The following is a 25976-nucleotide window of genomic DNA, read 5'->3' as shown; positions in this document are numbered from 1 at the left end:
AAAGGCAAGAAACAGCCAATGTTACTAAGCTGCAAAGCTCTTAAGTTTTGCTTGCAAGAGGGACCACAAGGGCAAATGTCTCCCAAAAGCTGATGAAATGATGGCACTTTGGCTGGAGAAGACAGAGGGCAGCAGGCAAAGTGGAAAGTCTCTGGGATGTCAAACCAGTTCCCATAAGCAGTTTAGAGAAGCACCTGAACCTGGACTAGGTAGGAGGCTGTGGAAAGACCCACAGGCACACGGGGGGAGGAGGATTCAAGCAATAGGGGGAGGCCGTGGGGAAGAGGTGCGAGTCAGGTTTCAATTTTGGACAAAACCAGTTGCATGCTGCAGGCCTGCAGCTGCCCATGCAGCTGCCATGCCTTCCTAACTCTCTGGTCCCCCTCGTCCCGTCACATCCCTCCAGGACTCAGTCCACGTGGAGCGGGTGCAGGACCAGAGTCCACACCAATGGCGGTTTGGCCCTCGACAAAGCTCACACCGCCCTGCTCCTCCCCCCAAGCCTAGGCACCGCCCCGTGCCCAGAGCATCCTGGGAGTTCTAGTCCTGCAGCCCTACAGGTTGCCAGCTAGGAGCAGTTAAGAGACGAAAGCTTCCAGCATGCACAGCTTGTGGCCCCCACTCTCGCCTTTTAACTCCGGCCCTGGGCCCCACCTCTCTGCTTCTCCACCCCACCCTCTACCCCACCTCTTCTCTATACCACGCCTACTCTCCATGCCCTGCCCACCCCCCAGAGTTTTCACAGTGTGGTTGGGCTGCATCCATTAAGGCTGGTACTCAGGTAGGGGTGAGGCTCACCAGCCTGGTTATTGCTGAGGATGCTTGCAGCCCTGGTGGAAGCACCCTGGCCAGTATTTGAAATGTAAATTCAATATCTAAAATGGAAATACCGGGTGCCAGGCATCCTGGAATTTGCCTTTTCAAGGCCACCTGTCCTATCATCCCCTCCATCCCTCCAGGCTGCCATGATCCTCCCTCTGAACTCCATGGTCAGTGTCGCTGCAGAGATCCTCCCTTTGGACCCCGCCTGCCTGAAGGGCCCATACCTTGGTCAGACGTCTTAGAACGACTGCCCTTAACCATGTCATAAAAAGGAGAAAACATCACATTGGACAACCCCAATTCCTGCGTTATACAGACAGGAAACTCAGGTGCACTTGTAAGTGACCCCTAAGCCACTTCATGGGACCACACGTATGCCCCTTCTCCCATACTGCACACAGGCTTGTTCACTGGATTTCCTTATCCCAGTGTGGACCTCTTGGCCCCATTAACACAGGCAACAACACTGAAACTTCCCATTGGTCCTTCCCACAATGTTAGGCAAGTTTGTGCAGGAAGGTAATATACAATTTCTGCTCTACTATAGGGCTGGCTTCTTGGGAACTAGTTTTAATATCCCTATTTAAATATACCCTCAGAATCACAAAATAATTAAGCAAAATAATTTGTTGCTGTGGGGGGTTATGGTGGTAATTCTCTGAAGTCGTTTTTCCATTTAGCTTTTCTGATTGATTCCAAATACTACAGCACCACACGCTTCTCAGTTGCATGGATGCACAGCTCCACTTCTTTGCAGGGAGGATGCACAACAGCAGAATACCCGTGGCCTGACTTTCTGGAGCATCAGTATTACTACAAGATTTGGAAAAACCAAAGTTAGGTCATTTCCAAGGTAAGGAATTAAAAACTTAAAACTAAGATGAGGTGGGAAAGTCATATGCCATTAATAATTGTCAGTAATCTGTGCCTGAAATGTCAGACTTTCTCTGAGAAAGAACTTGGAGGCCATATTTCCCATTGTTTTAAATAGGAAAAATTAGAAAGCATAGTAAATCTATCGAAAAACTCTAGCAATTTCCTCACTCACATTATGGCACCTAGACATAAGTTCCGAACATCAGGTGTTCCTCATTTTTTTCCTCATTCAACCCAGTCCCACAGGTCTTGAGTGCATGCTGTGAACACGGCATTGTGCTAGGTGTCAAGGCCTTGGTAAGCGTTGTGGTGGTGGTGGACCTTGCTGGAAAAAGCATCATAAAACCTCAAAGCCATGCCACTTACCAAATTGGGGCAAAAATGGAAAGACCTAGGGGCCAACGCAAGAATGAGGGCATTAATAGACAATTGGAAGTATTAAAATCCATCTAATGGTGTCATGAGTGAATGTGTTCCACTTTAAAACAAAACACTGCTGTTATTCTGAGATATTGAGTTAGTATCTTTGTGCAAATATGCAGGATTTAAAATGGTTATTGATTTATAACATGTGTACAGAAATATATGCAGAAGTCATCCATGTAAATCTCAAAGAATTATTACAAAGTGAACACACTTGTGTGACCAACAACTAGCACCAGCTTCACTCAGGTCCCAACAATCCCTTTCTCCCTCCTTCCTCCCCAAAGGTAACTGATATCTCACCAGCAAACACTGTATATCGAGTTTGTCTTCTTATACAAGTGTTTTATCACAGAACAATTTAAACAATACACATAATAAACAAAATAGCATGGTAGGCCCGTCACCCAGCTTCAACAACTACTAATCATCTGCCATTTTGGTTTCATCCACACTCCATCCCATTTCCACCTCACTTTATTATTCTTTTAGTACTTTGTGTGTGTGGGGGGAGTAAGACGTACACACAGTGAAAGACACAAATCTCAACCGTACAGTTTTGGCAAATAAACATGCCCATATAGCTTTCATCCCTTTAAGAATAGAATATTTCCATCACCCCCAGAAAACTCCTTCCTGTTCCTTCCCAGGCAATTTTTTCGTTCCCCTGAGGCAACACTTGTTCTGGTTTTTTCAGCATAGGTTCATCTTGGCTGAAATCATCCCACGTGTATTGTTTTCTGTCCAGCTTGCCTCCCTCTGCACGAGGTTGATGAGTGTCTTTCAGCATGTGTGTGTCAGCGTTTGCTCTTCAGCACGGCTGAGGGCGATCTGCTCTGTGGATGCCCTGTAGTGCGCTCATCTTCCTCCTGGGGACGTGCAGGTCATCTCCTGTGAACAGTCTTGTACAAACGTTTTTTGGCATGCTGTTTAATTCCTTTATTAGCATTTAAGTGACACACCTTTGCATTTTTTAGTGGTTGGTCCAGATTACAATATGCATCTTTAACATATCACAGCCTACCTATACTTAATAGTTCACCAATTTAATCAATGTAAAATATGGAAGCCTTGCTACAGAACAGTTCCATCTACCTCTGTCTGTCTTTTGTGCTATTGTTGTCATAAATTTTACATCTACCCATGTTATAAACCCCACAATACAGTGTTATAATTCTTTCTTTAAATAGTCATAGGTCTTTTAGAGGAATTAAGATAAAAAAGTTAAGTATTTGGAAGGAAATGCTTTGAGACTGTGCAAATGTACTGTCTCTTCTTTAAGTTTCATCCACAGTTTTTGCATTCACCAGTCAGTCTTTTCCACAGTAATTATTACTGTGGTGTTCTAGTGGCGATTTTCTATTTCATGCTATCCAGCCGCATTTATTATTTGGAATTCTGTGAGGAAGATTCCCTGCCCTCCCTCTCCCTTTCTTCCTCCTTTCTTTCTCTCTTTCTCTCATTCTTTTTTTCCCCTTTTTCCTTTCTTCCTTTCCTTCCTTTCTTATTTAATCTTTTTTATATCAGTATAGCCTCGTGGATATTTATTTTGTTCTCTGGGTAATAATCCAATGCTACCATTATTTATTTTGTTGCTCACAGTTTTCCAGCTTGAGCCATTGGGAAGTCTTTCAGATTGATTCCTTTTGACACGTCCCATCGTTTTCTGTGTTTTTTTTTTTAATTGACTTTCTTATTTTCTGGCACTACAAGATGATCCAGGCTCATCTTGTATTTTCCATCTCCGGCCCTAGAATTAGCCATTTCTCCAAGAAAACCTGGTTCTTTTTATTTGAGAATGATATTTAGAAAACAAGATCTGGGAGCTAGGTGTGCTCATTAATACTAGAGTGTCACTGCTTCTAGACACTCTCAGCAGAGTTTGGAAATGTATGTATGAATATAAACTCAGGTATACACATCTATCTATCAATCTATCAATCTATCTATCAATCTATCTGGTAGACATATTAAAAGTGACATGGATTCATACTGATACTTCCAACTCCAATCCAGCACCACAGAGTTTATTCTAGCATTATCTTTTTGTTTATTTGTAACTTCTTTCACCAACAGTGAGAAACTTAACTCCAATTACCTGTAATATATTCACTAATGTGTCAACTAGTTTCAGAATTGCTAATCCATACCCTTATGAAAAACAAATTCACCACCTAGAGTACAGTGTTTGGGTCCAGTACTTTAGTTTTACAGTATCCCATCAAAACACTGTCTTCTAAAGTTACTTAGGTCAGGACATTTCATCCCCACCCCTTCAGTGTGGTTTTGTCACATGCTTTAATACAGTGGGATTCATTTTTCACTGCATTCCATCTGGGTTTCCCAGCATCCTGATTGATTTTTAAAATTTGCAGAGTAAAATTCACTCTTTTCGGTGTACAGTTCTATGGGTTTTGACTTCATGGTAATGTATCCATGTCCACAGTACTATACAGAGTTGTTTTTTTCACCTCCAAAATTCTCTCATGCTATCCCTTTGTATTCAACCCCTTCCCCTACTCCATCCCTTGGCAACCACTGATCATTTTCCATCCTTGTAATTCAACCTTTCTAGAAAGTCATATAAATGGAATCATATACTGTACAGCCTTTTGAATCGGGCTTCCTTCACTTAGAGAAATGCTTCCAAGATCCATCCATGTTGTTGTGTGGATCAAGTGTTTATCCTGGGGCTGGCCCCATGGCTTAGTGGTTGAGTGCGTGCGCTTTGCTACTGGCAGCCCAGGTTCAGATTCAGGGCGCACACCAATACACTGCTTCGCCTGCCATGCTGAGGCCACGTCCCACATACAACAACTAGATGGGTGTGCAACTATGACATACAACTATCTACTGGGGCTTTGGGGGGAAAAGGAGGACGATTGGCAATGGATATTAGCTCAGAGCCGGTCTTCCTCAGCAAAAAGAGGAGGATTGGCATGGATGTTAGCTCAGGGCTTATTTTCCTCACAAAAAAAAAGAGTTTATCCTTTTTATTGCCAAGTAGTATTCTAATGTCCCAGTGTACCACAGTTTCTTTCCCCATTCACCTGATGAAGGACATTTAGTTTATTTCCAGCTTTTGGCAATTATGAATATAATGGCTATCAATATTCACACAAATATTTTTGTTTAAACATTAGTTTTCAATGTGCTTCAGTAAATACCTAGGAGTGGGATATCTGAGTCATATAATAAGTGTATGTTTAACTTTATAAGAACCTGCTCATCTGTTTTCTGAATGCAACTATCATGTTGCATTCCCAGTTCTAATTGCTCTTACTCCTCACCAGCATGTGGTATTTGCAATTTTATTTTTTATTTCAGCCAGCAAATAGTTGTGTGGTATCTTATTGTGGCTTCTGTTTCCATTTTGAAAGTGAGTTCTGCTAAATATAGAATCTTGTGTTGACTGGGTTTTCTTTCTGCACTTGAAAGATGTAATTTCGTTGTTGAGTTGTCTCTTTTGTTTTTGATAATATATCATCCATCATTCACATTATTTCTCCCTGTATGTAATATCTGCCCCTGTATATCTATATTTCCCTGACTGCTTTCAAGATTTTCTTTTTATCTTTGGAATTTAGTAGCTTGACTATCATGTACCTAAGTAGGGTTTTATTTTATATTTTATTTTGTGGGTTTGCTGACTTTCTTGGATCTAAAATTTTAGATTTTCCACCAAATTTTTGAAATTTTATGCTATTACTTATTGATTTGCCTTTCTGCCTCTATTTCATTTTTCTGTCTCTCTCCTCTCTGCTTGGGACTCAATCATCTCACAGGTCATAAGGCTCTCTTCACTTTTCTTCAAGATTTTTACATTCTTTTCTTCAGACTGGATAATTTCTATTGCTCTATCTTCATGTTTCTTCTACTGTTTCTAATCTACTGGTAAACTCAAAAGTATTTTTTTTTATTTCATCTTCCTATTTGGTTCTTTTTTGTAATTTCCACTTCTCTGCTGAGTTTCCATGTCTGTTCATTCATTATGGGAATATTTTTCTTTACCACCATGATCATCTTTAGAATACCTGCTTTCTTATCCTTGTCTGCTAATTGCAACACCTTGGGGATAGTTTCTACTGCCTGCTTTTGGTCATATATGGATTATATTTTCCTATCTCTTCAAATCTCATGAGTCTTTTAAATTATGTACTGGAAATCATGAAAGATAGTTATAGAGACTCTGGATTCTATTGTATTCCTTTGAAGAGTGTTGTTATTTTTCTAGCAGGGAGTTAACTTGGCTGGACTGAAACTCCAATCCTATCTCATTTACAGTGGGCATAGCTGAAATCCTAGTTCAGTTCTTTCATCTTCCAACTGCTGTTTTTACACTAGGCCCTCTGGGACCTACCGTGCATGTGTGTTGTTCAAAGATCTGCCAATTTGGTGTGTGTGTGGGGGAGACTTACATACATATTTTGAGATTTTCCTCTTTGTGGCTCCCTCCCTTCCAGAATTTCTCCCCAAACTTTCCAGCTACTCTGTCAGCCCCAAAATATATCCTCTAACATTACAAGTAAGACTGTAGTTTTTCCACTGTCTGGGCCAAGTACAGATTTTGGAATGCTTTGAGGCAAAAGACTCAAGCTTGCAAATATCTCCTGGTGCAATTCCCATCATTTAAGGGAAGACTCCCTCTCAGTTCTGCTTGCTTTTGGAAGTGATTTATACCTACACACATATACACATTTATTATATCTGTATTACATATAGATACATGAGTCTGTATAAGTATATATAATGATTTATGCAGATTTTATCATTGTTATCTGTGAGAGTGTTAGTTCAACAAGCTACTCCACCATTACTGGAAGCCAGACCTCGGTTTTGTTCCTTTCTTGGATTTTATATAAATGGAATTATAAAATATATAGCCTTTTGAATATAATTTCTTTTATGCAGCATTATGGTTGTGATATTCATCCGTGCTATTGCATGTAGCTAGTGTTTGTTCATTTGTTGAAAATAATTAATTTTTAATGGTCATAAAGTATGCATAACATAAAATTTTAACCATTTTTAAGTGTACAGTTCAGCGACATTCAATACATTCATATAATTGTGTAGCCATAACCTCCAACCATCCACAGAACTATTTTCACCTTGCATTGAAACTTTGTGCCCATTAAGCAACAACTCCCTGTTATCCCTCCCTCTTGCCCCTGGGAACCACCATTCTCTTTTCCATTCCTATAAATTTGACTACTTTAAGTATCTTATATGTGTGGAATCATACAGTATTTTTCCTTTTGTGACTGGCTTTATTTCACTTAGCATAAAGTCCGCAAGGTTCATCCATGTCATAACATGTGTCAGAATTCCTTCCTTTTTAAGGGTGAATAGTATTCCACGATGTGTATACACCACATTTTTTTTGTGAATTCATCCGTTGATGGACACCTGGCTTGCTTCCAGCTTCTGGTTATTTTGAATAATGCTGTGAAGAACACAGGAGTACATATACGTCTTTATACTTCTGCGTACAGTTCTTTTGGGTGTATTCCCATAAATGGTGTTCTCAGATTCATTTTCTCACATGTAGGAGGGTTCTGCACACCTCCAACAAGCAATTCTTGGAATGCCATCTGGTCGCTAGATAATTCAACTCAATTTGATGCTGTCAACCCAGAGATACATCAGATTCCACAGGTTGAGGGCTCAGTCCTATAAGTCTGCACACCCACCTAACCTCACCTCTACTTCAGATGCCAGTTACAAGCCCAAGTTTTACCTGTACTTCTGACTGACTGGCTATAAACCAGAGGTTCCCACAACCTCCTCCTTGTGTTTGATTAATTTGCTAGAGTGGCTCACAAAACTCAGAAAAACATTTACTAGATCACCAGTTTATTATAAAACGATATAATTGTGAGAAGGGGCACAGATCTTTCATGTCATATCCAGATGCACCACTCTCCAACACTCCTTGTCATTGCCAACATGGAAGCTCTCTGAACCGCCTTCTATTGGGATTTTTATGGAGGCTCCCTCACATAGGCATGATCAATTATTAACTCAGTTTCCAGCCACTCTCCTCTCTCTGGAGGATAAGGGGTAGTGCTAAAAATTCCAAGCTTCTAATCAGGGCTTGGTCTTTCTGGTGACCAACCCCCATCCAGGAGCCATTTAGGAACCCACCCAGAGTTGCCTCAATAGAACAAAAGATTCTCCTAGTATTCTTATCACTGGGTAAATTACAAGGGTTTTAGGAACTCTGTGCCAAGAACTGGAGGCAGAGGCCGATAAATATGTTTTTTATTATTTCAGAACCCATAAGTGGAATTTCTAGATCATATAGTAATTCTATTTTTAATTTTTGAATGAACTGTCATACTGTTTTGCAGTTTTATATTCTCACCATCAGAGCACAAGGGTTCCAATTTCTCAACATCCTTGCCAACACTTGTTATTTTCTGATTTTGTGATGGTAATTATCTTAATGGGTGTGAAGAGGTATCTCATCGTGGTTTTATTTTGCATTTTCCTGATACTTAGTGATGTTGAGCATCTTTTCATGTGTTTCCTGGTCATTTTATATCTTCTTGGAGAAATGTCTATTCAATTCCAATTTGCATTTTTAAATTGGGTTGCCTTTTTATCTTTGAGTTGTAGGAGTTATTTATTCTAAATATTAATTCCTTATCAGATATGTGATTTGCAAATATTTTCAACCACTCCATGGTTTTCCTTTTTACTCTGTTGATAGTATCTTCTGATACAGAAAACTTTTGCATTTTGATGAAGTTCAATTTGTTATTTTTTTTTGTTACTTATGTCTTTGGTGTCATATTAAAGAAATCATTGTCAGCAATGGCATTTGGACCCAAATTTTGGGACCCAAAACACAGGTTTTACCCTGTGTTTTCTTCTAAGGATTTTATAACTTCAAGTCTAACATTTATATCTTTGATCCATTTTGAGTTAATTTTTGTATATTGTGTAAGATAAGGGTCCAAACTCATTCTTTTGCATGTGGGTGTCCAATTATCCAGCACCATTTGGTACAAACTTATCCTTTCTCCAATGAATGGTCTTTGCACCCTTGTCAAAAATCATTTGACCATATATGCAAAGGTTTATTTCAGGGCTCTCTATACTATTTCCTTAGTATATTGTGTGTAGTTATGCCAGTACCACACTGTTTTGATTACTTTGTAGTAAGTTCTGAAATCAGGAAGTGTGAGTTCTCTAACTTTGTTCTTCTTTTTCGAGATTGTTTTAGCGATTTAGGGTCCCTTGAGAGTCCATATGAATTTTAGGATAGATTTTTCTATTTTTGCAAAAAATCATTGGAATTTTTACCTCCTTGAGTAAGTTGATTCTTAAGTATTTTATTCTTTTTGATGTTATTGTAAATCAAAATGTAAAGTTTGTAAATTTCCTTTTCAGATTATTTATTATTAATTTATAGAAGAACAAGTAATTTTTGCATGTTGATTTTGTGTCTCATTACTCTGCAGAATTTATTAGTTTTTACAATGTTTTTGTGGAATTTTTAGGGATTTCAACATATAAGATATTATGTGTAAACAAATATAATATTTCTTCTTCCTTTCCAATTTGGATGCTCTTTCTTTTTATTGCCTAATTGCTTTGGATAGAACGTCTAATACCATGTTGAATAGAGGTGGTGAAAGTGGGCCTTCTTGCTTTTTTCCTGATGTTAGAGGAAAAGCTTTCAGTCTTTCACCATTGAATATGATGTTCTCTGTGGATTTCTATATATGGCTTTTATTTTGTTGAATTAGCTTCCTTTTACTCTGAGTGCTTTCTAGTGTTTTTAACATGAAAGCATGTTTAGTTTCGTCAAACGCTTTTTCTGCATCCATCGAGACGATCATGTGTTTTTTTCCTTCATTCTGTTAATCTGGTTTATTACATGGATTCATTTTCATATATTGAAACATTCTTGCATTCCAGAAATTAATCCAACTAAAAAATGATGTATATCATTTTAATATGCTGCTGAATTTGGTTTGTTAGTATTTATTATTTATAATGATACTATTTATAATGATACTATTTATAATATTTATTATTATTATTTATTATTGAGGATTTTTGTATCAATATTTATCAAAGATATTGACCTGCAGTTTTCTTTTCTCTTAGTGTCTTTGGCTTTGATATCAGGGTAGTGCTAACCACATAGGATGACTTTAGAAGTATTCTCTCCTCTTCAACTTTTGAGAGAGTTTGAAAAGAATTGGTGTTAGTTAATTGAAAAAAAGTCTTTGGGCCCAGGAATAAATTCAGCATAAAATAAATACAAATAAATATTTTTTAAAAATGTGAAAAAGTTTTTTTACTAAAAAAATTAAAAATGAAGCAAGTACGTCACTTATCACTTTATTTCTAAAAAGTTTTTTTAACCTACTAGTAAGCATGAACAAATTGTTAGAATTAAAATGACTCGTGTTAATTTTCTTCATTGTAAATTTTCTGACATAATTATATGATGCCGTCATGTGTGACATCTTTTATGAAAAAAATGGTAATTTTTTGTAGTATTTGAGAATATTATGAATTTTCTCAGTGGCCTCTGACAAAACTCTGATATGCAAAGTTATCTTTTCAACATATATGTCTTTACCAAATTAACAAACTCTGTCAGGTGCTAATTAATCAACTACTTTTCATATGATTTAGGTTCTCCATCACCAACTTCCTTAACCATCAGGGAATTCTACAACTTCTGCAAGATTAACAATTTTACCTTACACTCTATTTATCTCATGTGGTTTAAAACATCCAAAAATCATTGATAAACTGACCCTGCCCAAACTAAACCATGGTGAATTATAAAAGATGGTCTCTGTTAAGTGGGGAGGGATTTCAGGTTGAACTTAATTTTATAAATGGTCAATTTATTATGGTGTATTGTCCTGTTATGTATTTTATTTCTTTTTTAAAGAAATGATAGTTGAGGGCACTTAGATAATAAGAAGTTGAGAAAATAAGGAACTCATATACTCTGTAAGCTTCAAATGTTTTCAAGCATAAGATACAATAAGAACTAAAAGTAAGATATGGCAGAGGAAATAGAGATAAGGGGATGAAATTCCAAAACTGAATCTATAATAATATCTCAATGGCTACCGTTGTAGTGTCAAGAAGGTGGTGAAGTCAAAGAATTCGTAAAGATGATAATAAACACACTACAAAGGAAAAAAACTGAAATTTTTATAGAGAGGATTTTTACAATGATATGACAGATAGAGAACAGGGAAGAGAAGTTTGAGTGAGAGACTATCTGCTTCTTAAATTATTTCCACTGTAGAGAACAAAAAACCAATTTGCTGAAATCGTTATTCCCCTCTATGACCCTATCTTTACCTGCAAAATCTCAGCCCTGAATCGATGTCAGAGTCGAGATTTTCCATCTCTGGGGAAAAGAGCAATTAAGCTCATCTGAAACCTCAAGAGCCCAACCTGTGAAATATGGCCGACCATCCATTCTCACAGAGGAGCCAACTGGAGGTAGGATTTTTGGTTCTGAATTCAGCTAAACATCTTCAAAGAATTGTACCTGGTCTTCCTTATCCAGGGCTATCAGTGAAGTGCTGGCTGGCTTTCAGAGAAGAGCAGTTCACAGTCAGCTGGGACATTTTCTGTTGAGCTCTCTAGAGAAGGCTGTGGGGTTTGTCAGTAAGAGTTGATTTCTATGAGAGTTATATTTTTTTATTTTATTCAGAAGTTTATAAAGAAATTTACATGATAAGTATTATTATCAAGAAAAATGGTTGTGTATTCTCTGGTCATTTAAGCAAAATCTTCCTCTCAGAGCCCACCTATGGACAAAGCCAAGATTTAATCTGCAAGAGTCTGCCAGGCACTCTGTGGTCCATGGGAATCCCTCAAGTTGGCAGCCTGTTCCCTTGTGTCCTGTGCTGGTGTTCAATCTTCCATCTCTTCAGGGTACCACTAGACAAAGGCCTATCAGATCCTCAAGGGACTTGACATTTGAAAAATGTACTTTTCATTATCTTTAGACTTCTACACTTTTCAAAAAACTCTCAGCATGTCCAGTTATTCTGCAGCAGTATACCCAACTGTAAGGTTCTCACCACTGAAAGTTGAAACAAATAAATTTTGAAAAGGAAAAAGTGATCTTTGCAATTTTGTACAGAATCTATATAATTGGTGTATCTTTATAAATGGAGGAAAAATAACAAATTTAATTAACACTGTAAGTAATATATTTTATATATTACCAATTTTGAGATTATTTGTATTTAAAAATACTGCTTCAAAACCTTAAATCATTGTAAGTGGTAGAGTCTGACATCTGCTTTGGCTGAACCATTGTATACAATGTCAGCCATAATTCCTCTATTCCAATATAATCTTATATGTGGGTGGTAATGGTTAGTTCTTATAGATTGTTTGAACACGTGCATATCACAAAATACAAGTGGCCATTAAAAATTAAAATGTTCACCAAATACAAGATTATCTGATACCCAAAAAAAGAAAACATTACTGTAACATTAAGGCTACAACTGTCAAAAAGGAAGCCAAGATACACTCAAGTCAAGCTTTTGCTCAAAAGTTAATTGGCTCCTCTTTGAAACTTTATCATGTTTATTATGTAAGCAAGATACTTTCAGAGACTAGAATATAGAAAGTGCTTATTGGTAAGTTAACATTGTGATCATTTATTTTGTAAATGTTAATATGAGAGATGTAGTTCATTTTCTACTATATTCAGATTTTCAAGTTCTGCTAAATCTAAGGCCACATTACTGGCAAGTTGGGATACCTCTAGTCATATGAAAAATATGAATCCTACACAGAAGCATATAAACTCTCTATTCATCAGGATCTAAATTCTAAAACATTCTAAGCTTTTGGAAGAAACCAATGGTATTCCAAATTTACAGTAAGGCTGCATGTGCCATACAAGATCCTATAGGAAGAGAAATCCAGATTTTAAATAGAGGAGATTGTGCACAAAAATAAAGTACCTTTTCAAGTCTGAAAGGGGATTTCAAGAAAGAAGGGATTCTCAGAACATGTGGGAAGTGGTAAATAACTTAGCAAGGGCTCTCTAAAGGAGAACATATTGTGGAAAAAAGAGCTTCACATGCAGAGAGCTAAAATGGCATCTCTGGAATCCTAACACTGAAACAGATGCAGAACTACTTTTTCCTAAAATTTAAAATGCATCTTATCCTCCAAACAAATACCACCTCCCTGCCTTGTGGCTTACCTGGGCATGGTGACGTGTTGGAATCATTTTTCTAATTCATTGGCTCTTAAATTTGATGGGCTCCAGAAGCACCTGGAGGCCTTGTTGAAACCCAGATTGTTGGGCCCCACCTCAGAGTTTCCAGTTCAGCAGGTCTGCAGCAGCACCTGAGAATTTGCATTTCTACCCAGTTCCCAGGTGATGCTGATGCTGCTGGTCCAGGGACCCCACTTTGAGAACCACAGCCTAATTTAGACCCTATATATGGTTACCAAATCAATTATTTCATCCTTTGGCTGCCATTTTTCCTTTATCACATCAAAACCTTAGCTCCGAATCTCCTCACCTAGCAATGGGAATACTTGGAGAGTTTAACAGCTGTTCCTCTCTTCCGGCTCAGTTCTCCCTCTTCCTCTCAATACTACACTCCCTTGCCAGGTAACTGTTTCTTAAACATCAGTTCATCATAGATCTTCCTTGCTCAAAAACTCATGTCTCTTATGCTGAGCACAAGACATTTTAAATTCTCTACTTGGCTCATAAGGTCTTTAATAGCCTTACTTTAATAGCAAAATGCAGACACCCTGTTCCCTACTCTGCCTGCTATAAAGGAGTATGTGAGGATTACATAAGATACAGTCAGTTCTCGTTATGCACAGTGTGACATTCTATAAAGTCACTGGGAACACTGAATCGGTGAATATGACCCACTGCTCCTACGGGAAATGCAGTGTTAGGTTCCTGCAAGCCTTAGTCACATTTTCTTCAACTGATCAATACATAACCTTGTTCTCTGTGTCTTTCTCTTTAAAGTCACCTTATTTAATATATAGTTGATATATTAACATTGAACTTAGACTAACAGCACTGTACCTCGTGTCTCAAAGAAGCTTGTCGAACACACATACTTTCTCCATAAAGGCACGTCACAGCCTCTTGCCCTGAGGAACACCAGGGAGCATTGCAGCACTACACACGGGGGACATATTAAACAGCCAAGTCACCAACACAGGCACAAAAAGATAACAAATGAGGCACTAGATGGACTGCAAGAAGGACACTTGTTTACAGTATGGGCTGAAACAACAGGGCAGAGCATCACCTTGTACCCCTCAACTGGGAACGTGCACTTCGAGTGAATCAAATATTTCACCACTTTGCGCTTATCTGCAAATGGACATGAAAGCCCTGTGAGTGTTGATTTGGGGGCTACCAGTACATTTTAGCTAGTAGGCAATTGTGCAGACACAGAATCCACAAATAATGAGGATCAACTATATTATGAAAACATGTTTTCAAAACCAGAGTATCGTTCAGATATAAGAGCAATAATGATAACCCCACAGCTAACATGTTAATGCCTACTATGTGCCAGGAGCTCTTCTAAATACTTAACATAAGTTAATGCATTTATATCTCACTAAAACCCTATGAGACAGGAGTTCTCAGTAGCCCCATTTTATAGATGAGGAAACTAAGGCTCAGAGAGTAAATACTTTGCACAGGTTCCCCAGTTAAAAGTGGGATAACTGGGATTGGTGCCCAGACAAACTGGTCCAAAGCTCACAGCCTCAACCACTATGGTAGGAACGTGAGCGAATTTTCTACCACTCCCCAAAAAACCCCTTCTTCTCCAGCCAGTGTGGTCTCCCACATACTTATTCACTCATGAAACATTTTCTGAGTGCCCCCAAGGTATCAGGTACTGTGTTTAGATACTGGAGGGACAAATAGAATGTCAACACAAATAATGCATAAAAAATCTATAAAACCTAATTGGGGTGAGTTTATTATGAGTCAACCTTTGATGACCATATAGCCCGGGAGAATCTTTTCACAAAGAAACGGAGCACTCCAAATAAGTGGGGTGTACAGAGTGGTTATATACCATCAAAGAGCATGTACCACATGTGATTGCAATGTCTCTTTTACAATAGCCACGACATTGACCTGTTGGCACCTGGATTGATGAACACTGTGGGTATCAGATATGCTGTCTCCATGGACGTGGCTGTTGTCTCAAGTTGGGTTGTCACAGGATGAGCACAGCAATCAAATCCTAGCCTAGGGAGAAATGTTTATCCTTAAGGAAATGTCAATGTGGTGAAGCTGCATTTACATCTTAAGGGCATTGCTTTTTTCTTTGGGACACGTTAATTGCTTAAAGCAGATATACAATGGATGAACAGAAGCTACAGGCCCCTTTTGGGGAAAAAAAACAAGGTCAGGCCCAATTAGTTTTACACCAAATGGCTTCCTCATATGCTCCAATATATCCTATTGCTTGCCATTTATTTATCGTTTTCCCCCTTTTGATCTATAATCTTTTGATAGAAAACATTGATGATCAAAATATTGTCCCTTGGCGCCAGGGTGCTTGCCATCTTCCCTGGGTTTATCATGTCCCTGGGTGCCAGGCTTTTTCTTTATCTCATCTATTTGTCTAGTTGTCCACGTTGTGGGGAATTAGATGGATATTGTGGACAAGAAAAGAGATATATATATATATAAAAATAGAGAAAGCATTTCATGGGTTTTGGATAATTTTAGGTTGTTGCACAAACATTGCATATGCGCCTTTTTAAAAATACTATAGCCCCTTATGTACATTGTGCACAATTATAGAACAAGTACGGTACCAATGATAATAATTTAACATTTTTTTAAAAGATTAGTTTACAATGAGATTTTAGGCATAGTCCTTATCAGAAAAGGAAATTTGTCCAAGGTTATAAGATTGATCGGCCATCTCAAGTCGCCGAGCCATCATTACTCTATTTTGCATGACAGTCTTACAGCACTGAGTAAAGAAAACAACAATCAGTTTGAATATTATGATTAGTACAAGAATTCCAAGATGTAATAGAAATAGGACTTGCAATCCAAATCGAAAAAGGGAACCAATACCAGAAAGGAGCTCATGGTGCTCAGTGCAAGCTACCCCAGTAGGCACCACTCTGGTATGCGGATTATTTCGAGCTGAAGACAATAAGGACTCAGAGAACTCAGGAAGAATATTTGAGTTTCCCCTCCCAAACTGCCTAAAGAATTTAAAACAAAAGATCTGTTTCAAGAAGGAGTTATTATCATGATGGCTGTAAAGATAATGTAGGATAGAGGTTACAATAGGAAAGGCACCAAGCCTCTTTTATCAAAAACTCTATCTCTCCATGATCACATTATCTATAGATGACCCTGAGAAGAGTTGTCAGGCAAACATTTGCATTTCTATCTCCATGTGAGTTGTCTTCTTGCCCTCTGAGGTCCCAGACCACTACCCATCCCTGACACCTTCCTCAACTTTAGCTGCAATACTTAAGCGGACAGCTTAGACAGAAGGACGAGTTGCTCATTTCTGAGTTTCTCCCATGCGTACATGTTATTAAACTTGGTATTATTTTCTCCTGCTAACCTGTCTGATTAATTATTTGGCCAGCCATAAGAACCTTAAGGAAAAGGGCAGAGGGAGATTCTCCCAACAGAGCCGACCAAACAAATCAAGGCTGGGTGTAGGATCGCTTAGGGCATTCACTTGTTTTTTTCATGTGCTTTAGTAGATATGACACATTGGAAGACTGGTCAGGTATAAAAACACAGCATTCGGTTTGAATGATCGCACATGTACCAACTTGGGATGCTGTAAGACTATCTAAGGCCATTCTATTTTGAAGGACAACTATTCTCATTAAAGACATTTCAGTATTTAATAAAACTCTTGTTACCTGACTATCGTTAAGGGCTTGTATAGTAAATCTTGTCAGAGCCTGTCTATGAGATATGACATCTTCTAGCCCCAAGGAAGAAGCAAATATAGCTGCTAGGTGGTCATACTAGTGGAATACTGAACGAGCCCCTCTGTCCTTAAGGAGAGACAGATTGGCAACAGATATTAGATCTGGGCGAATCTTTTCCTGTATCCAAAAGAAGCCCAGAGTGCAGCGCCCTAACCATCCTGGTGGCAGCCAAGGCCAGAGGTTTGTTCCACATAACCACTGAGTTCCATTAGGAGCCGTCCAATACACGCTTGGTCTTCGAGACCAGTCTGTTCCAAACCAATCACTTTTTTTAAGTTTAATAGTATTCTGACATGACTCAGGGGGGTATCCAGCCTATCTTTCAAGTGTAATTTGGTAGATTTTGTTTGGAATGATTTCTCTGCTCCCAACATAAAGGTGCTGGTATGTTTAAAGTTCCAAGGCTAGAAGTAAGCCAAACATATCCATCCCAAATTTGTGTGAAACCTTCCATAGTTTTTACTGCAATGTCTGGTTTCTTTTGTTTATCTGCAATTTGTTGGGATAACTGGGTGGTTTAAGTAACAGAAAAAGAATAACCATAACCTGTATTATTAATGGTATGGGCTATTGGCCCATACCATTGGCCCATACCATATCCGTTTCAGGATCATAATTACTAATATCAGACGAAGTGCAAACATTAGAACTAGCTCTTTCTATCACAATAAATTGCTTTAGAGCTTTCCAATCCGTGCCTTGAAAGGGAGAGACCCACCAAGGCAACCCAGAGGTGTTAGAAAGTGGAAGTTGGCCGCATATCCAACAAGTGGACTGATTTTTGTATATAGCAAAGGAATGAGCCCATTGCAGAAAAATATTGCCATCAGAGGTCCATTCAGATGTAGTTTGAAAAAACAAACATAGCATTAGGAAAACTTTACATGGCATTTTTTTTTGGTAATTAACAAAAGGTTTTGTAATTATGTTCTAATCTATCTTATAAAGTTGAAGGGTAAAGTATTGGTGTAGGAAAACGGTAAGGCAATATAGATATTGATTATTTTAGCAATTACATAAAGCTTAAACTTTACGAGGATTTACATGAGGATATATAAAGTTAGGAATACAGGCCTGGTCCGGAGTCTTGGGACAGCTGTCTACAACAGATGTTGTCTTCTTCTCATCCTGGTTTGGAAATATTCATCTTGGTCAGTCGAAGTCAGGTGTCAGAGACTACAGTTGAAGTCCATTCAGGTGGAGAAGCCTTTTATAAATGAGAAATGTGAGGCCATGAGTCTACACCTTTAAATTTTGCAGCACGTGGCTTGGTTAAAAGCACCTGATATGGTCCTTTCCATCGGGGCTGCAAAGAGTCATTTATCAGATGTCTTTTCCAATACACAAAATCTCCAGGTTGTACTCCATGATCCTTAAGGTCTTATTCTCCCGGGAGCTTAGTGTGAAATGAATTAGCTACCAATTTCTCATTTCTTTTAGGAGCCACAATGAGACCTTGACAATAATGTAAAATATCTCCTTTAAGTAAAGTTGGTTCATACATTACTTCGTCTAATTGCATAGGTCGTCCAGTTATTATTTCAAAAGGAGACAGTCGATGTTTACCAAAGAGCGTAGATCTAAGATTGAGGAGCACTAGCAGAAGAGCATTTGGCCATGAGAGACTAAATGTTTCTGAAAGTTTTGCCAATTGAATTTTGATGGTGCCATTAGTTCTTTCCATCAATCCTGAGGATTGGGGATGGTAAGTGCAGTGAAAATGCTGCATTATTGGTCAAATATTACAAATAGATTTAATTATTTGTCCAGTGAAATGAGTTCCCTGGTCACTATGTAACTCGGTAGGAATTCCCCAAACAGGAATTATTCTAATAGTAATTTTCCTACTGTTAGAGCCGTTGCTCTTCTGCAAGGAAAGGCCTTAAGTCAATGTGAGAACATACAGATAATTACCAAGATGTATTTATATCCTTGAGATGGTGGCATTTGGACAAAGTCCACTTACCATACCTCAAAGGGTCCCTTAGGAAGGGGAAAGTGGCCTTGTGACCCATGAAGTGGTTTCCCTGGATTATACTTTGGGCATATAGCACAAGGAGTATAAGCTTTATGGGCCACTGTGGGAAAGAGTTTCCTAAAATATTGTTTTGCCCATAAAATCATCTTTTCAAGTGCCCAGTGGGTTAGTTGGTGTGTATGCTGGAGCACTGGCAATTGTGTTCCAACAGGTACTGTGGGTTTCCTATTGGGCCCAAACCACATCTGTGAGGGGGTGTCAAAAATTCCCCCTTTTGACTGCCATATGTGTTTTTCTTCTTCCGTGGCCACTTCTTGGGCCTGTAGAAGGAAGTCTTTTACTGGGTTAGCAGAGTTACTAGGAAGCAGCAGGCATTCTCGAGGCTGGGTAGGGCGAGCCTTCAAGGCTGCTTGTTTAGCAGCTGCATCAGCAAGCTAGTTTACTGTAGCTTCTAAAGTATCAGATTTGGAATGCCCTGGCATTTTAATAATCACTAGTTGTCTCAGTAGCTGTATAGAATTTAATAATTCTGCAACCTGTTTCCTATTCTTCATAGGCTGACCTGAAGAGGTTAAAAGTCCTCGTTGTTTCCACAGCATTCCCAAGTCACGTGCTACTCCCAAAGCATAACGGCTGTCAGTGGAGATATTTGCTACCTGGTCTCTGGCCGATTGACAAGCTCAAATTAAAGCAATTAACTCGGCTTGCTGTGCTGACTTTATTTCTGGTAAATAAGAACTCTCCATTACGTCTATGAGGACGTTACTGCATATCCAGCCTGATAATGTCCTTGTTCATCCTTTGAGTAAGATCCATCTGTAAACCAAATTAGATCAGCATTATCAATGGGAGTTTCTTGCAAATCATTCCTAGGAGTAAGTAGGTAATTAGTTAATAAATGTAGTCGTGGGCATCTTCTTCTTGTGATGCTAGAAGTAAAGTTGCAGGGGTAAGATTATTACACAGGGCTAAGGTAATATTAGGAGCAGAGAGCAACAGAACTTCATAGGAGGCTAGTCGGCTGACAGAGTAATGCTGAGTGTGATGAGACTTTCGGAGAGATTTGACTGAGTGAGGAACATAGATAGTCAAAGGAGACCCCATCAGCATTTCTTCACTGGTCTTGCATAAGAGCGCTGCTACTGAAATGGCTCTCATACAAGGCAGAAGCCCTTTTGCCACTGAGTCTAACTGCTGACTATAATAACCTATAGGTCGATGTCGACCTTCATGTTTTTGACTTAAGATACCTAAGGGATTTCCTTTATCTTCATGTATGAAGAGGAAAAATGGCAAGCTGTAATTAGGATGTCCTAAGGCTGGTGCTTGGGCCAAAACAGACTTTAAGGTAGTTGCTGTCTTCTCTCCTTCTGGTGTCCATACAATTAAATCAGGCTGGTCAGACTTTAGTAATGTATATAAGGGCTGGGCAATAAGTGAAAAGTTAGGTACCCAGTTAGTCCTAGGAATCCTCTTAACTGTTTCTTTGTCTTAGGGAGAGAAAAAACCAGGATTCCTTTAATCATTTCAGAATCAATCAACAGTCCATCCTTAGATATCAAGTGTCCTAGATATTTTACAACAGGCAGGCAAAAATGTAATTTGTCCTTGGACAATTTATGCCCCTTAGATGCTAGCTGTTGCAACAGATAAATTGTGTCCTTCTGAGAATCCAACTTAGTGTTTGAACGCAAGAGAAAACATCCACATATTGAATTAAAGTGGAGTCATTAGGGAATTCTATATTCACTAAGTCAGCCTTGAGTATCTGGGAAAAATAAGTGGGCGTCTCAGTATAGCCCTGTGGCATCACTGTCCAGGTATACTGGCAATCTTCCCACGTGAAGGCAAAAAGATATTGACTATTCTTTTACACGGGAATGCTGAAGAAGGCACTGCCCAAATCAGTGACTGAGAAATAGCTGCTGTTATTTGGAATGGCCGAGAGCAAAGTGTGTGGGTTAGGAACCACAGGATGTTGGGGAATCACGATGTTCTTTATAGGTCTCGGATCTTGAACAAATCTCCAGCCTTTCCCATTCGGCTTTTTTACAGGTAAGATAGGTGTATTACAGGGACTAGTACAAGGAATTATAAGTCTCTTTTCAAGAAATTCCTGAATGATAGGGCTTTAATGCCTCTGGTCTAAGTGGATATTGCCGAATATTAGATAGAGGCTTAGAGTTGTCAAAGTCACCTTAATAGGAGTGGTTGATTTAATTTTCCCAATATCTGAAGAAGATGATGACCATAATTCTCTAGGCACTTGTAATAACAGGTCATCAGTTTTCTCTTCTATTTGAGTCATTGATTTCACAATCATCAACCTTTCAGCAATTACAGTCTGGTCAGCATCCCGATTTTCTGAATCTATAAGCATTTCACCCTTTTGTGAAAAGGAGGTTGTATGCTTCTAGAAGATCTCGTCCAATCAAATGAATTGGAGCACATTTAACCAAGAGAAACACATTTATTCCTGTGATGGTTCTTAATTGAAAAATTACTGGTTCTGATTTAAAAACCTGCATTGGAAAATTCGAAACCCCTACCATTTGAACTATCTGTTTACTCCGAGGGAGAGGGCAATGAATAAGGGTAGGGTTGAGGACAGATAAGGTAGCCCCGGCATCTACAAGGACCTTAAAGTTTCCCCTCCAATAGTTATCTCAATTTCCCCTATGGCATTTGTGAGGAGGAGGGGAAATACCCTCTCGTAATCTTCTGAGCAGCCCTATTCCTGTTTATTGTTGTCACCCCCTAAATCCCATTTGAGTTTATGGCAGTCTTGTTTGAAACGACCAGGCTTTTTGCAATAGTAACAGAAACGGTGATTTCGTTTCTGGTTAGATTTTTTTTTTTAATTTTTTGTTTATTGCAGTAACATTGGTTTATGACATTGTAAAAATTTCAGGTGTACATCATTGTACTTCTATTTCTGCATAGATTACATCATGTTCACCACCAAAATACTAATTACAACCCATCACCACACACATGTACCGAATCATCCCTTTCACCCTCCTCCCTCCCCCCTTCCCCTCTGGTAACCACCAATCCAATCTCTGTCCCTATGTGTTTGTTTATGGTTTTTATTATCTACTACTTAATGAAGGAAATCATACGGTATTTGACCTTCTCCCTCTGACTTATTTCACTTTGCATTATACCCTCAAGGATGGCGTTTGTTGGGCCACGAAGCTGTTGTAGTTGTATACTCATAAACTTAGTGGCCTTTTTTTTTCTGGAAGGTTTTAGATAGTTTATTTGTAATAGTGACAAGAGCACTAGTGTGCATTAAAGTCCAATCCAGTTCATGTCTCTTAACTAACATTGCTAATTCCTCATCTAATCCTTCTAAGGAAATTGAATTGAAAATTGAATCATTTTAATGATCCTCAAAACATTCAGGAGCCATCCCAGAATGCTGTTTGAAGGTTTTCTCAGGCCTTTCAAAATAATCAAAGATAGATTCCTCGGGTCTGTGCTTACATTGATGGACTTTAGCCCAGTCTATCTTCCTGGGAAAAACTACTGGAATGGCTTTGTGTAAGTTTTGAGCGATATCCCTACACTCTTTAAGGTCATGAGGCTCATGCCTATGGAAATCCTCCAGGGGGTCTCTCCAATCTGCCTCTTTTATCCATTCATTTGCTTTGTTCTCAGACACCAGCAAATGCACAAGCTGATATAAATCTGAATATCCTGTGCATATGTTCTAACAATAAAATCAAATTCTTGAGCAAACCCTAAAGGATCTTGCAAAGGGTCTGGGAAGTCCTTCGTCAAATTCTTAAATTCACTTCTAGTCCAAGGAGTATACACAAGAGCAGGCTCACCTCACCCAGTAACAGGTTTCTCCTTAAAGGGAGCCATTATAACTTTAGGACTTTCAGTATCTGCTCCCTGAGAGTTACTCCTTGTTTTCTCTAGGGGTGGAGGAGGAGAGGAAGGTTAAGGAGGAGGAGGAGGTGAAGGAGGAGGAGGAGGTGAGGGAGGAGGAGGAGGTGAAGGAGGAGGAGGAGGTGAGGGAGGAAGAGTTGAGAGAGGATGAGTTAAAGTGGATAGGTCAGGGTACGGAAGCTCAGAAAGGAAAGGATACACGGGTGCTGAGGGAGGAGGAGATGAGCTCTGAGATGCTGAAAGCGGCGGCGGTGGAGGAGGTAGAGGAGGTGAGGGGGGTGGACAGCTTCTGACTTCTCTCTCTTTAATTCAGAAATGGTCTCAGTCAGTTTATGGTTAGTCTCCAGTAAAGAAGTCATTTTATCATTATTACTCTTTGAAGCCTCTAAATGCCAATCGTAATAAGCTTCCCCTTCTTTTGTTTTGGTTTTATTGCAGGCTTTTTCAACCTGTGTGTGCAAATACAGTAGTTTTCAGAAGTCAAACGTTCCCAATTTTGGCCATTTACGACCTAAGTCATCCTTAGTTAACCTTTCCCATTTAGTTAAATACTTTCAAGGATTGTTTCCGTATGCAGTATACGTGAAACCAGCGGGAGTCCCCGTCGGAGGTTGTCCATCTGGAAGCCAGCAGGCTTTTGAAGCATGGTTTCCCATTTTTAGTTCTGTTTTTTGTTTGTTTTTTTATAAAGTCTGAACAACTTCTAGGAACTGTGTAGTGGGTCACAAGTGTGTTTTTTTTTTTTTTTAAAGATTTTATTTATTTATTTTTCCCCCAAAGCCCCAGTACATAGTTGTCTGTCATAGCTGCACATCCTTCTAGTTGCTGTATGTGGGATGCGGCCTCAGCATGGCTGGAGGAGTGGTGCCTCGGTGCGCACCCGGGATCCGAACCCGGGCCGCCGGCAGCGAAGCCACGCACTTAACCGCTAAGCCACGGGGCCGGCCCAAGTGTGTTGTTTTGAGTGTTATTCCCTAAAGGAATGTCGTAATCACTCTCTTACATGTCTCGATTTCTCCTGCTGGAAGTCTAGGACCACCGAGGGAGTTCGGAGTGCGGGTGACAAACCCTCATGTGCCAGTCCCCGGACGAAGCTATAATTAATTAACGTGAATGATAATGGAACGCCTTATAGGACCGCTATACGTCATGAGGTTCACCTCTGACACTCCTACTGAGGATTTTCCGACACCTGTAAAACGCCTTTTCAACCGGGAGGAGCCATGTCCCTTTTCTTCATAGGTGAACAAGTTCAGACTCTCATTTCTTTATCAAGCAGTTTTGTTCAGACCTTATAAACATAATTCTTTCCAATTTTAAAGCCAAATTAAAAGGACAACCCACTCAGTTTACTCCAAGCTTCCCCTAAGGTCCCTTGGCCTAGGAAATTCCCCCTAGGTTTTTCTCTACCTAGGAAATGTACAGGTACCCTTCAAAGCCTCTAGCCTCAAGACCTTAAAACAGCTCATATAAACTCCTGGACCATCAGCTTACTTTTTTTTATTATTTTATTTGTGTGTGAGGAAGATCAGCCCTGAGCAAACTTCTGATGCCAATCTTCCTCTTTTTGCTGAGGAAGATTGGCCTTGGATTAACATCTGTGCCCATCTTCCTCTACTTTATATGGGATGCTACCACAGCATGGTTTGACAAACGGTATGTCAGTGCACACCAGGATCCAAACCTGTCAACCCGGGGCTGCTGCAGTGGAGCGTGCGCACTTAACCACTGTACCACAGGGGTGGCCCCTCTCTTTATTTCTAAAGCTGAAATGTCTAAATCATTCTCTGGGCTAGTTGGAGTTTCCATAAAATGAAAATGTAAATTCCAGGAAAATCCTTAACTTTCCAGAATAACCCTTAATATATTATGGTAAACACCTTTGCAAAATGTCACTGATTTTCAATGTCAGTGCCTCCACAAGGGTATCCTTGCATTGTCTCTCCTCCAACCACCTCTCACTTTGCCCCTCCACAGGCTGATGGGCTCAAAGTGTTTACTGAGCAGTAAGAATGATCAGAGTCTGAAGGAGACTTCAAGGATGACTAAGCCATGTTTTCTGACCCCAACCATCACTCTCCATCTCTCCTTTAACTTCTATTTATCTTATTCTGGTTTCTATTTTAGTTGTTTACTTGTCTTGTGAATTGTTGTTTAGTGGTTTATAATTACCATGTAAATTCATATTACTTTTTGCCTTAGACTTTAGAAAGAACTTACATTAAACAAGGTGTTTTTCCCAGGCCTTTGATGTCTCTAATACCTTCCAATGTAATTCAAATGGCTTCTTGTTTTTACTTCTCCATCATTATTCCTTCAGAATTATGTTCACTCAACACTTTTGATCTGACCAATGCTGCTTTACTCTTTAAACTTTTCTATGCCAAGACTCACGTGAGAAGTCCCTCAAGCACCATCAGGAGGAGGAAGTCAAGATGGAAGCACAGGCAGACTCTGAACTCACCTCCTCCCACAGACACGGCCAATTTACAACTACTCGTGGAAAAATTACCGCTGAGACAGAACTAAAAACTGAATAAGAGGAACTCCTGCAACAACGGACAATCCTAACTGAGGTAGACGAGGAAGAAACTCCCTTCTGGAGAGGAAAAATGCCACCTTCACAAGCCACAGCGCCTCACGGCCACCCAGGAGTCGCCCAAAGGTACGCAGCCCTCCCTGGAGGAGCAGAGCCCTGAGCCGGGGAGCACCCCCGCTGTGGGCATGTTGTGGACCCAGTACAATCGAGATGAGTGGCAGAATAACTGACTTTGCTTGTTACTAAAACATTAGGGAGTAGCCCCAGAAAAGCTGGTTCACAAACAAATTAGAAACCATCTCTTAAAGGGCCCATGCACAAACTCACCCATTTCAGACAGCAACCAAAAATCACCAGAAAGAAAGGTGCACAGTGCTTTGGTGAAAAGAGATTCACCTAATAGGCCCTGTGTGCATCTCGGTGAGAGGTGAGACATCTCCAGGG

At 39.5% G+C, this 25976-nt stretch overlaps 1 long non-coding RNA gene across 4 annotated transcripts in view; it reads left to right on the top strand.

The window, feature by feature from the left end:
* Positions 1-25969, top strand: part of LOC147911147 (uncharacterized) — a 32161-nt gene extending 6192 nt beyond the window's left edge. Inside the window, exons 4-6 of one of the 4 annotated variants that reach the window (XR_015551520.1) lie at positions 960-1159; positions 1531-1675; positions 11915-19159. This is a non-coding gene — a long non-coding RNA (uncharacterized LOC147911147). Of the gene's footprint in view, positions 1-959; positions 1676-2823; positions 6834-11914; positions 19160-25381 lie in introns of those variants that run through there. The other 3 variants (XR_015551522.1, XR_015551519.1, XR_015551521.1) reach the window with 3 other exon arrangements.
* Positions 25970-25976: the final 7 nt, after the last annotated feature.

This window comes from Ceratotherium simum, unplaced genomic scaffold (assembly GCF_057802395.1).
Source record: "Ceratotherium simum simum isolate JZ-2026a unplaced genomic scaffold, ASM5780239v1 HiC_scaffold_56, whole genome shotgun sequence".
Taxonomy (NCBI): domain Eukaryota; kingdom Metazoa; phylum Chordata; class Mammalia; order Perissodactyla; family Rhinocerotidae; genus Ceratotherium; species Ceratotherium simum.
Note: the sequence above shows the minus strand (reverse complement) of the source record. Positions and strands in the feature narration are given on the sequence as shown.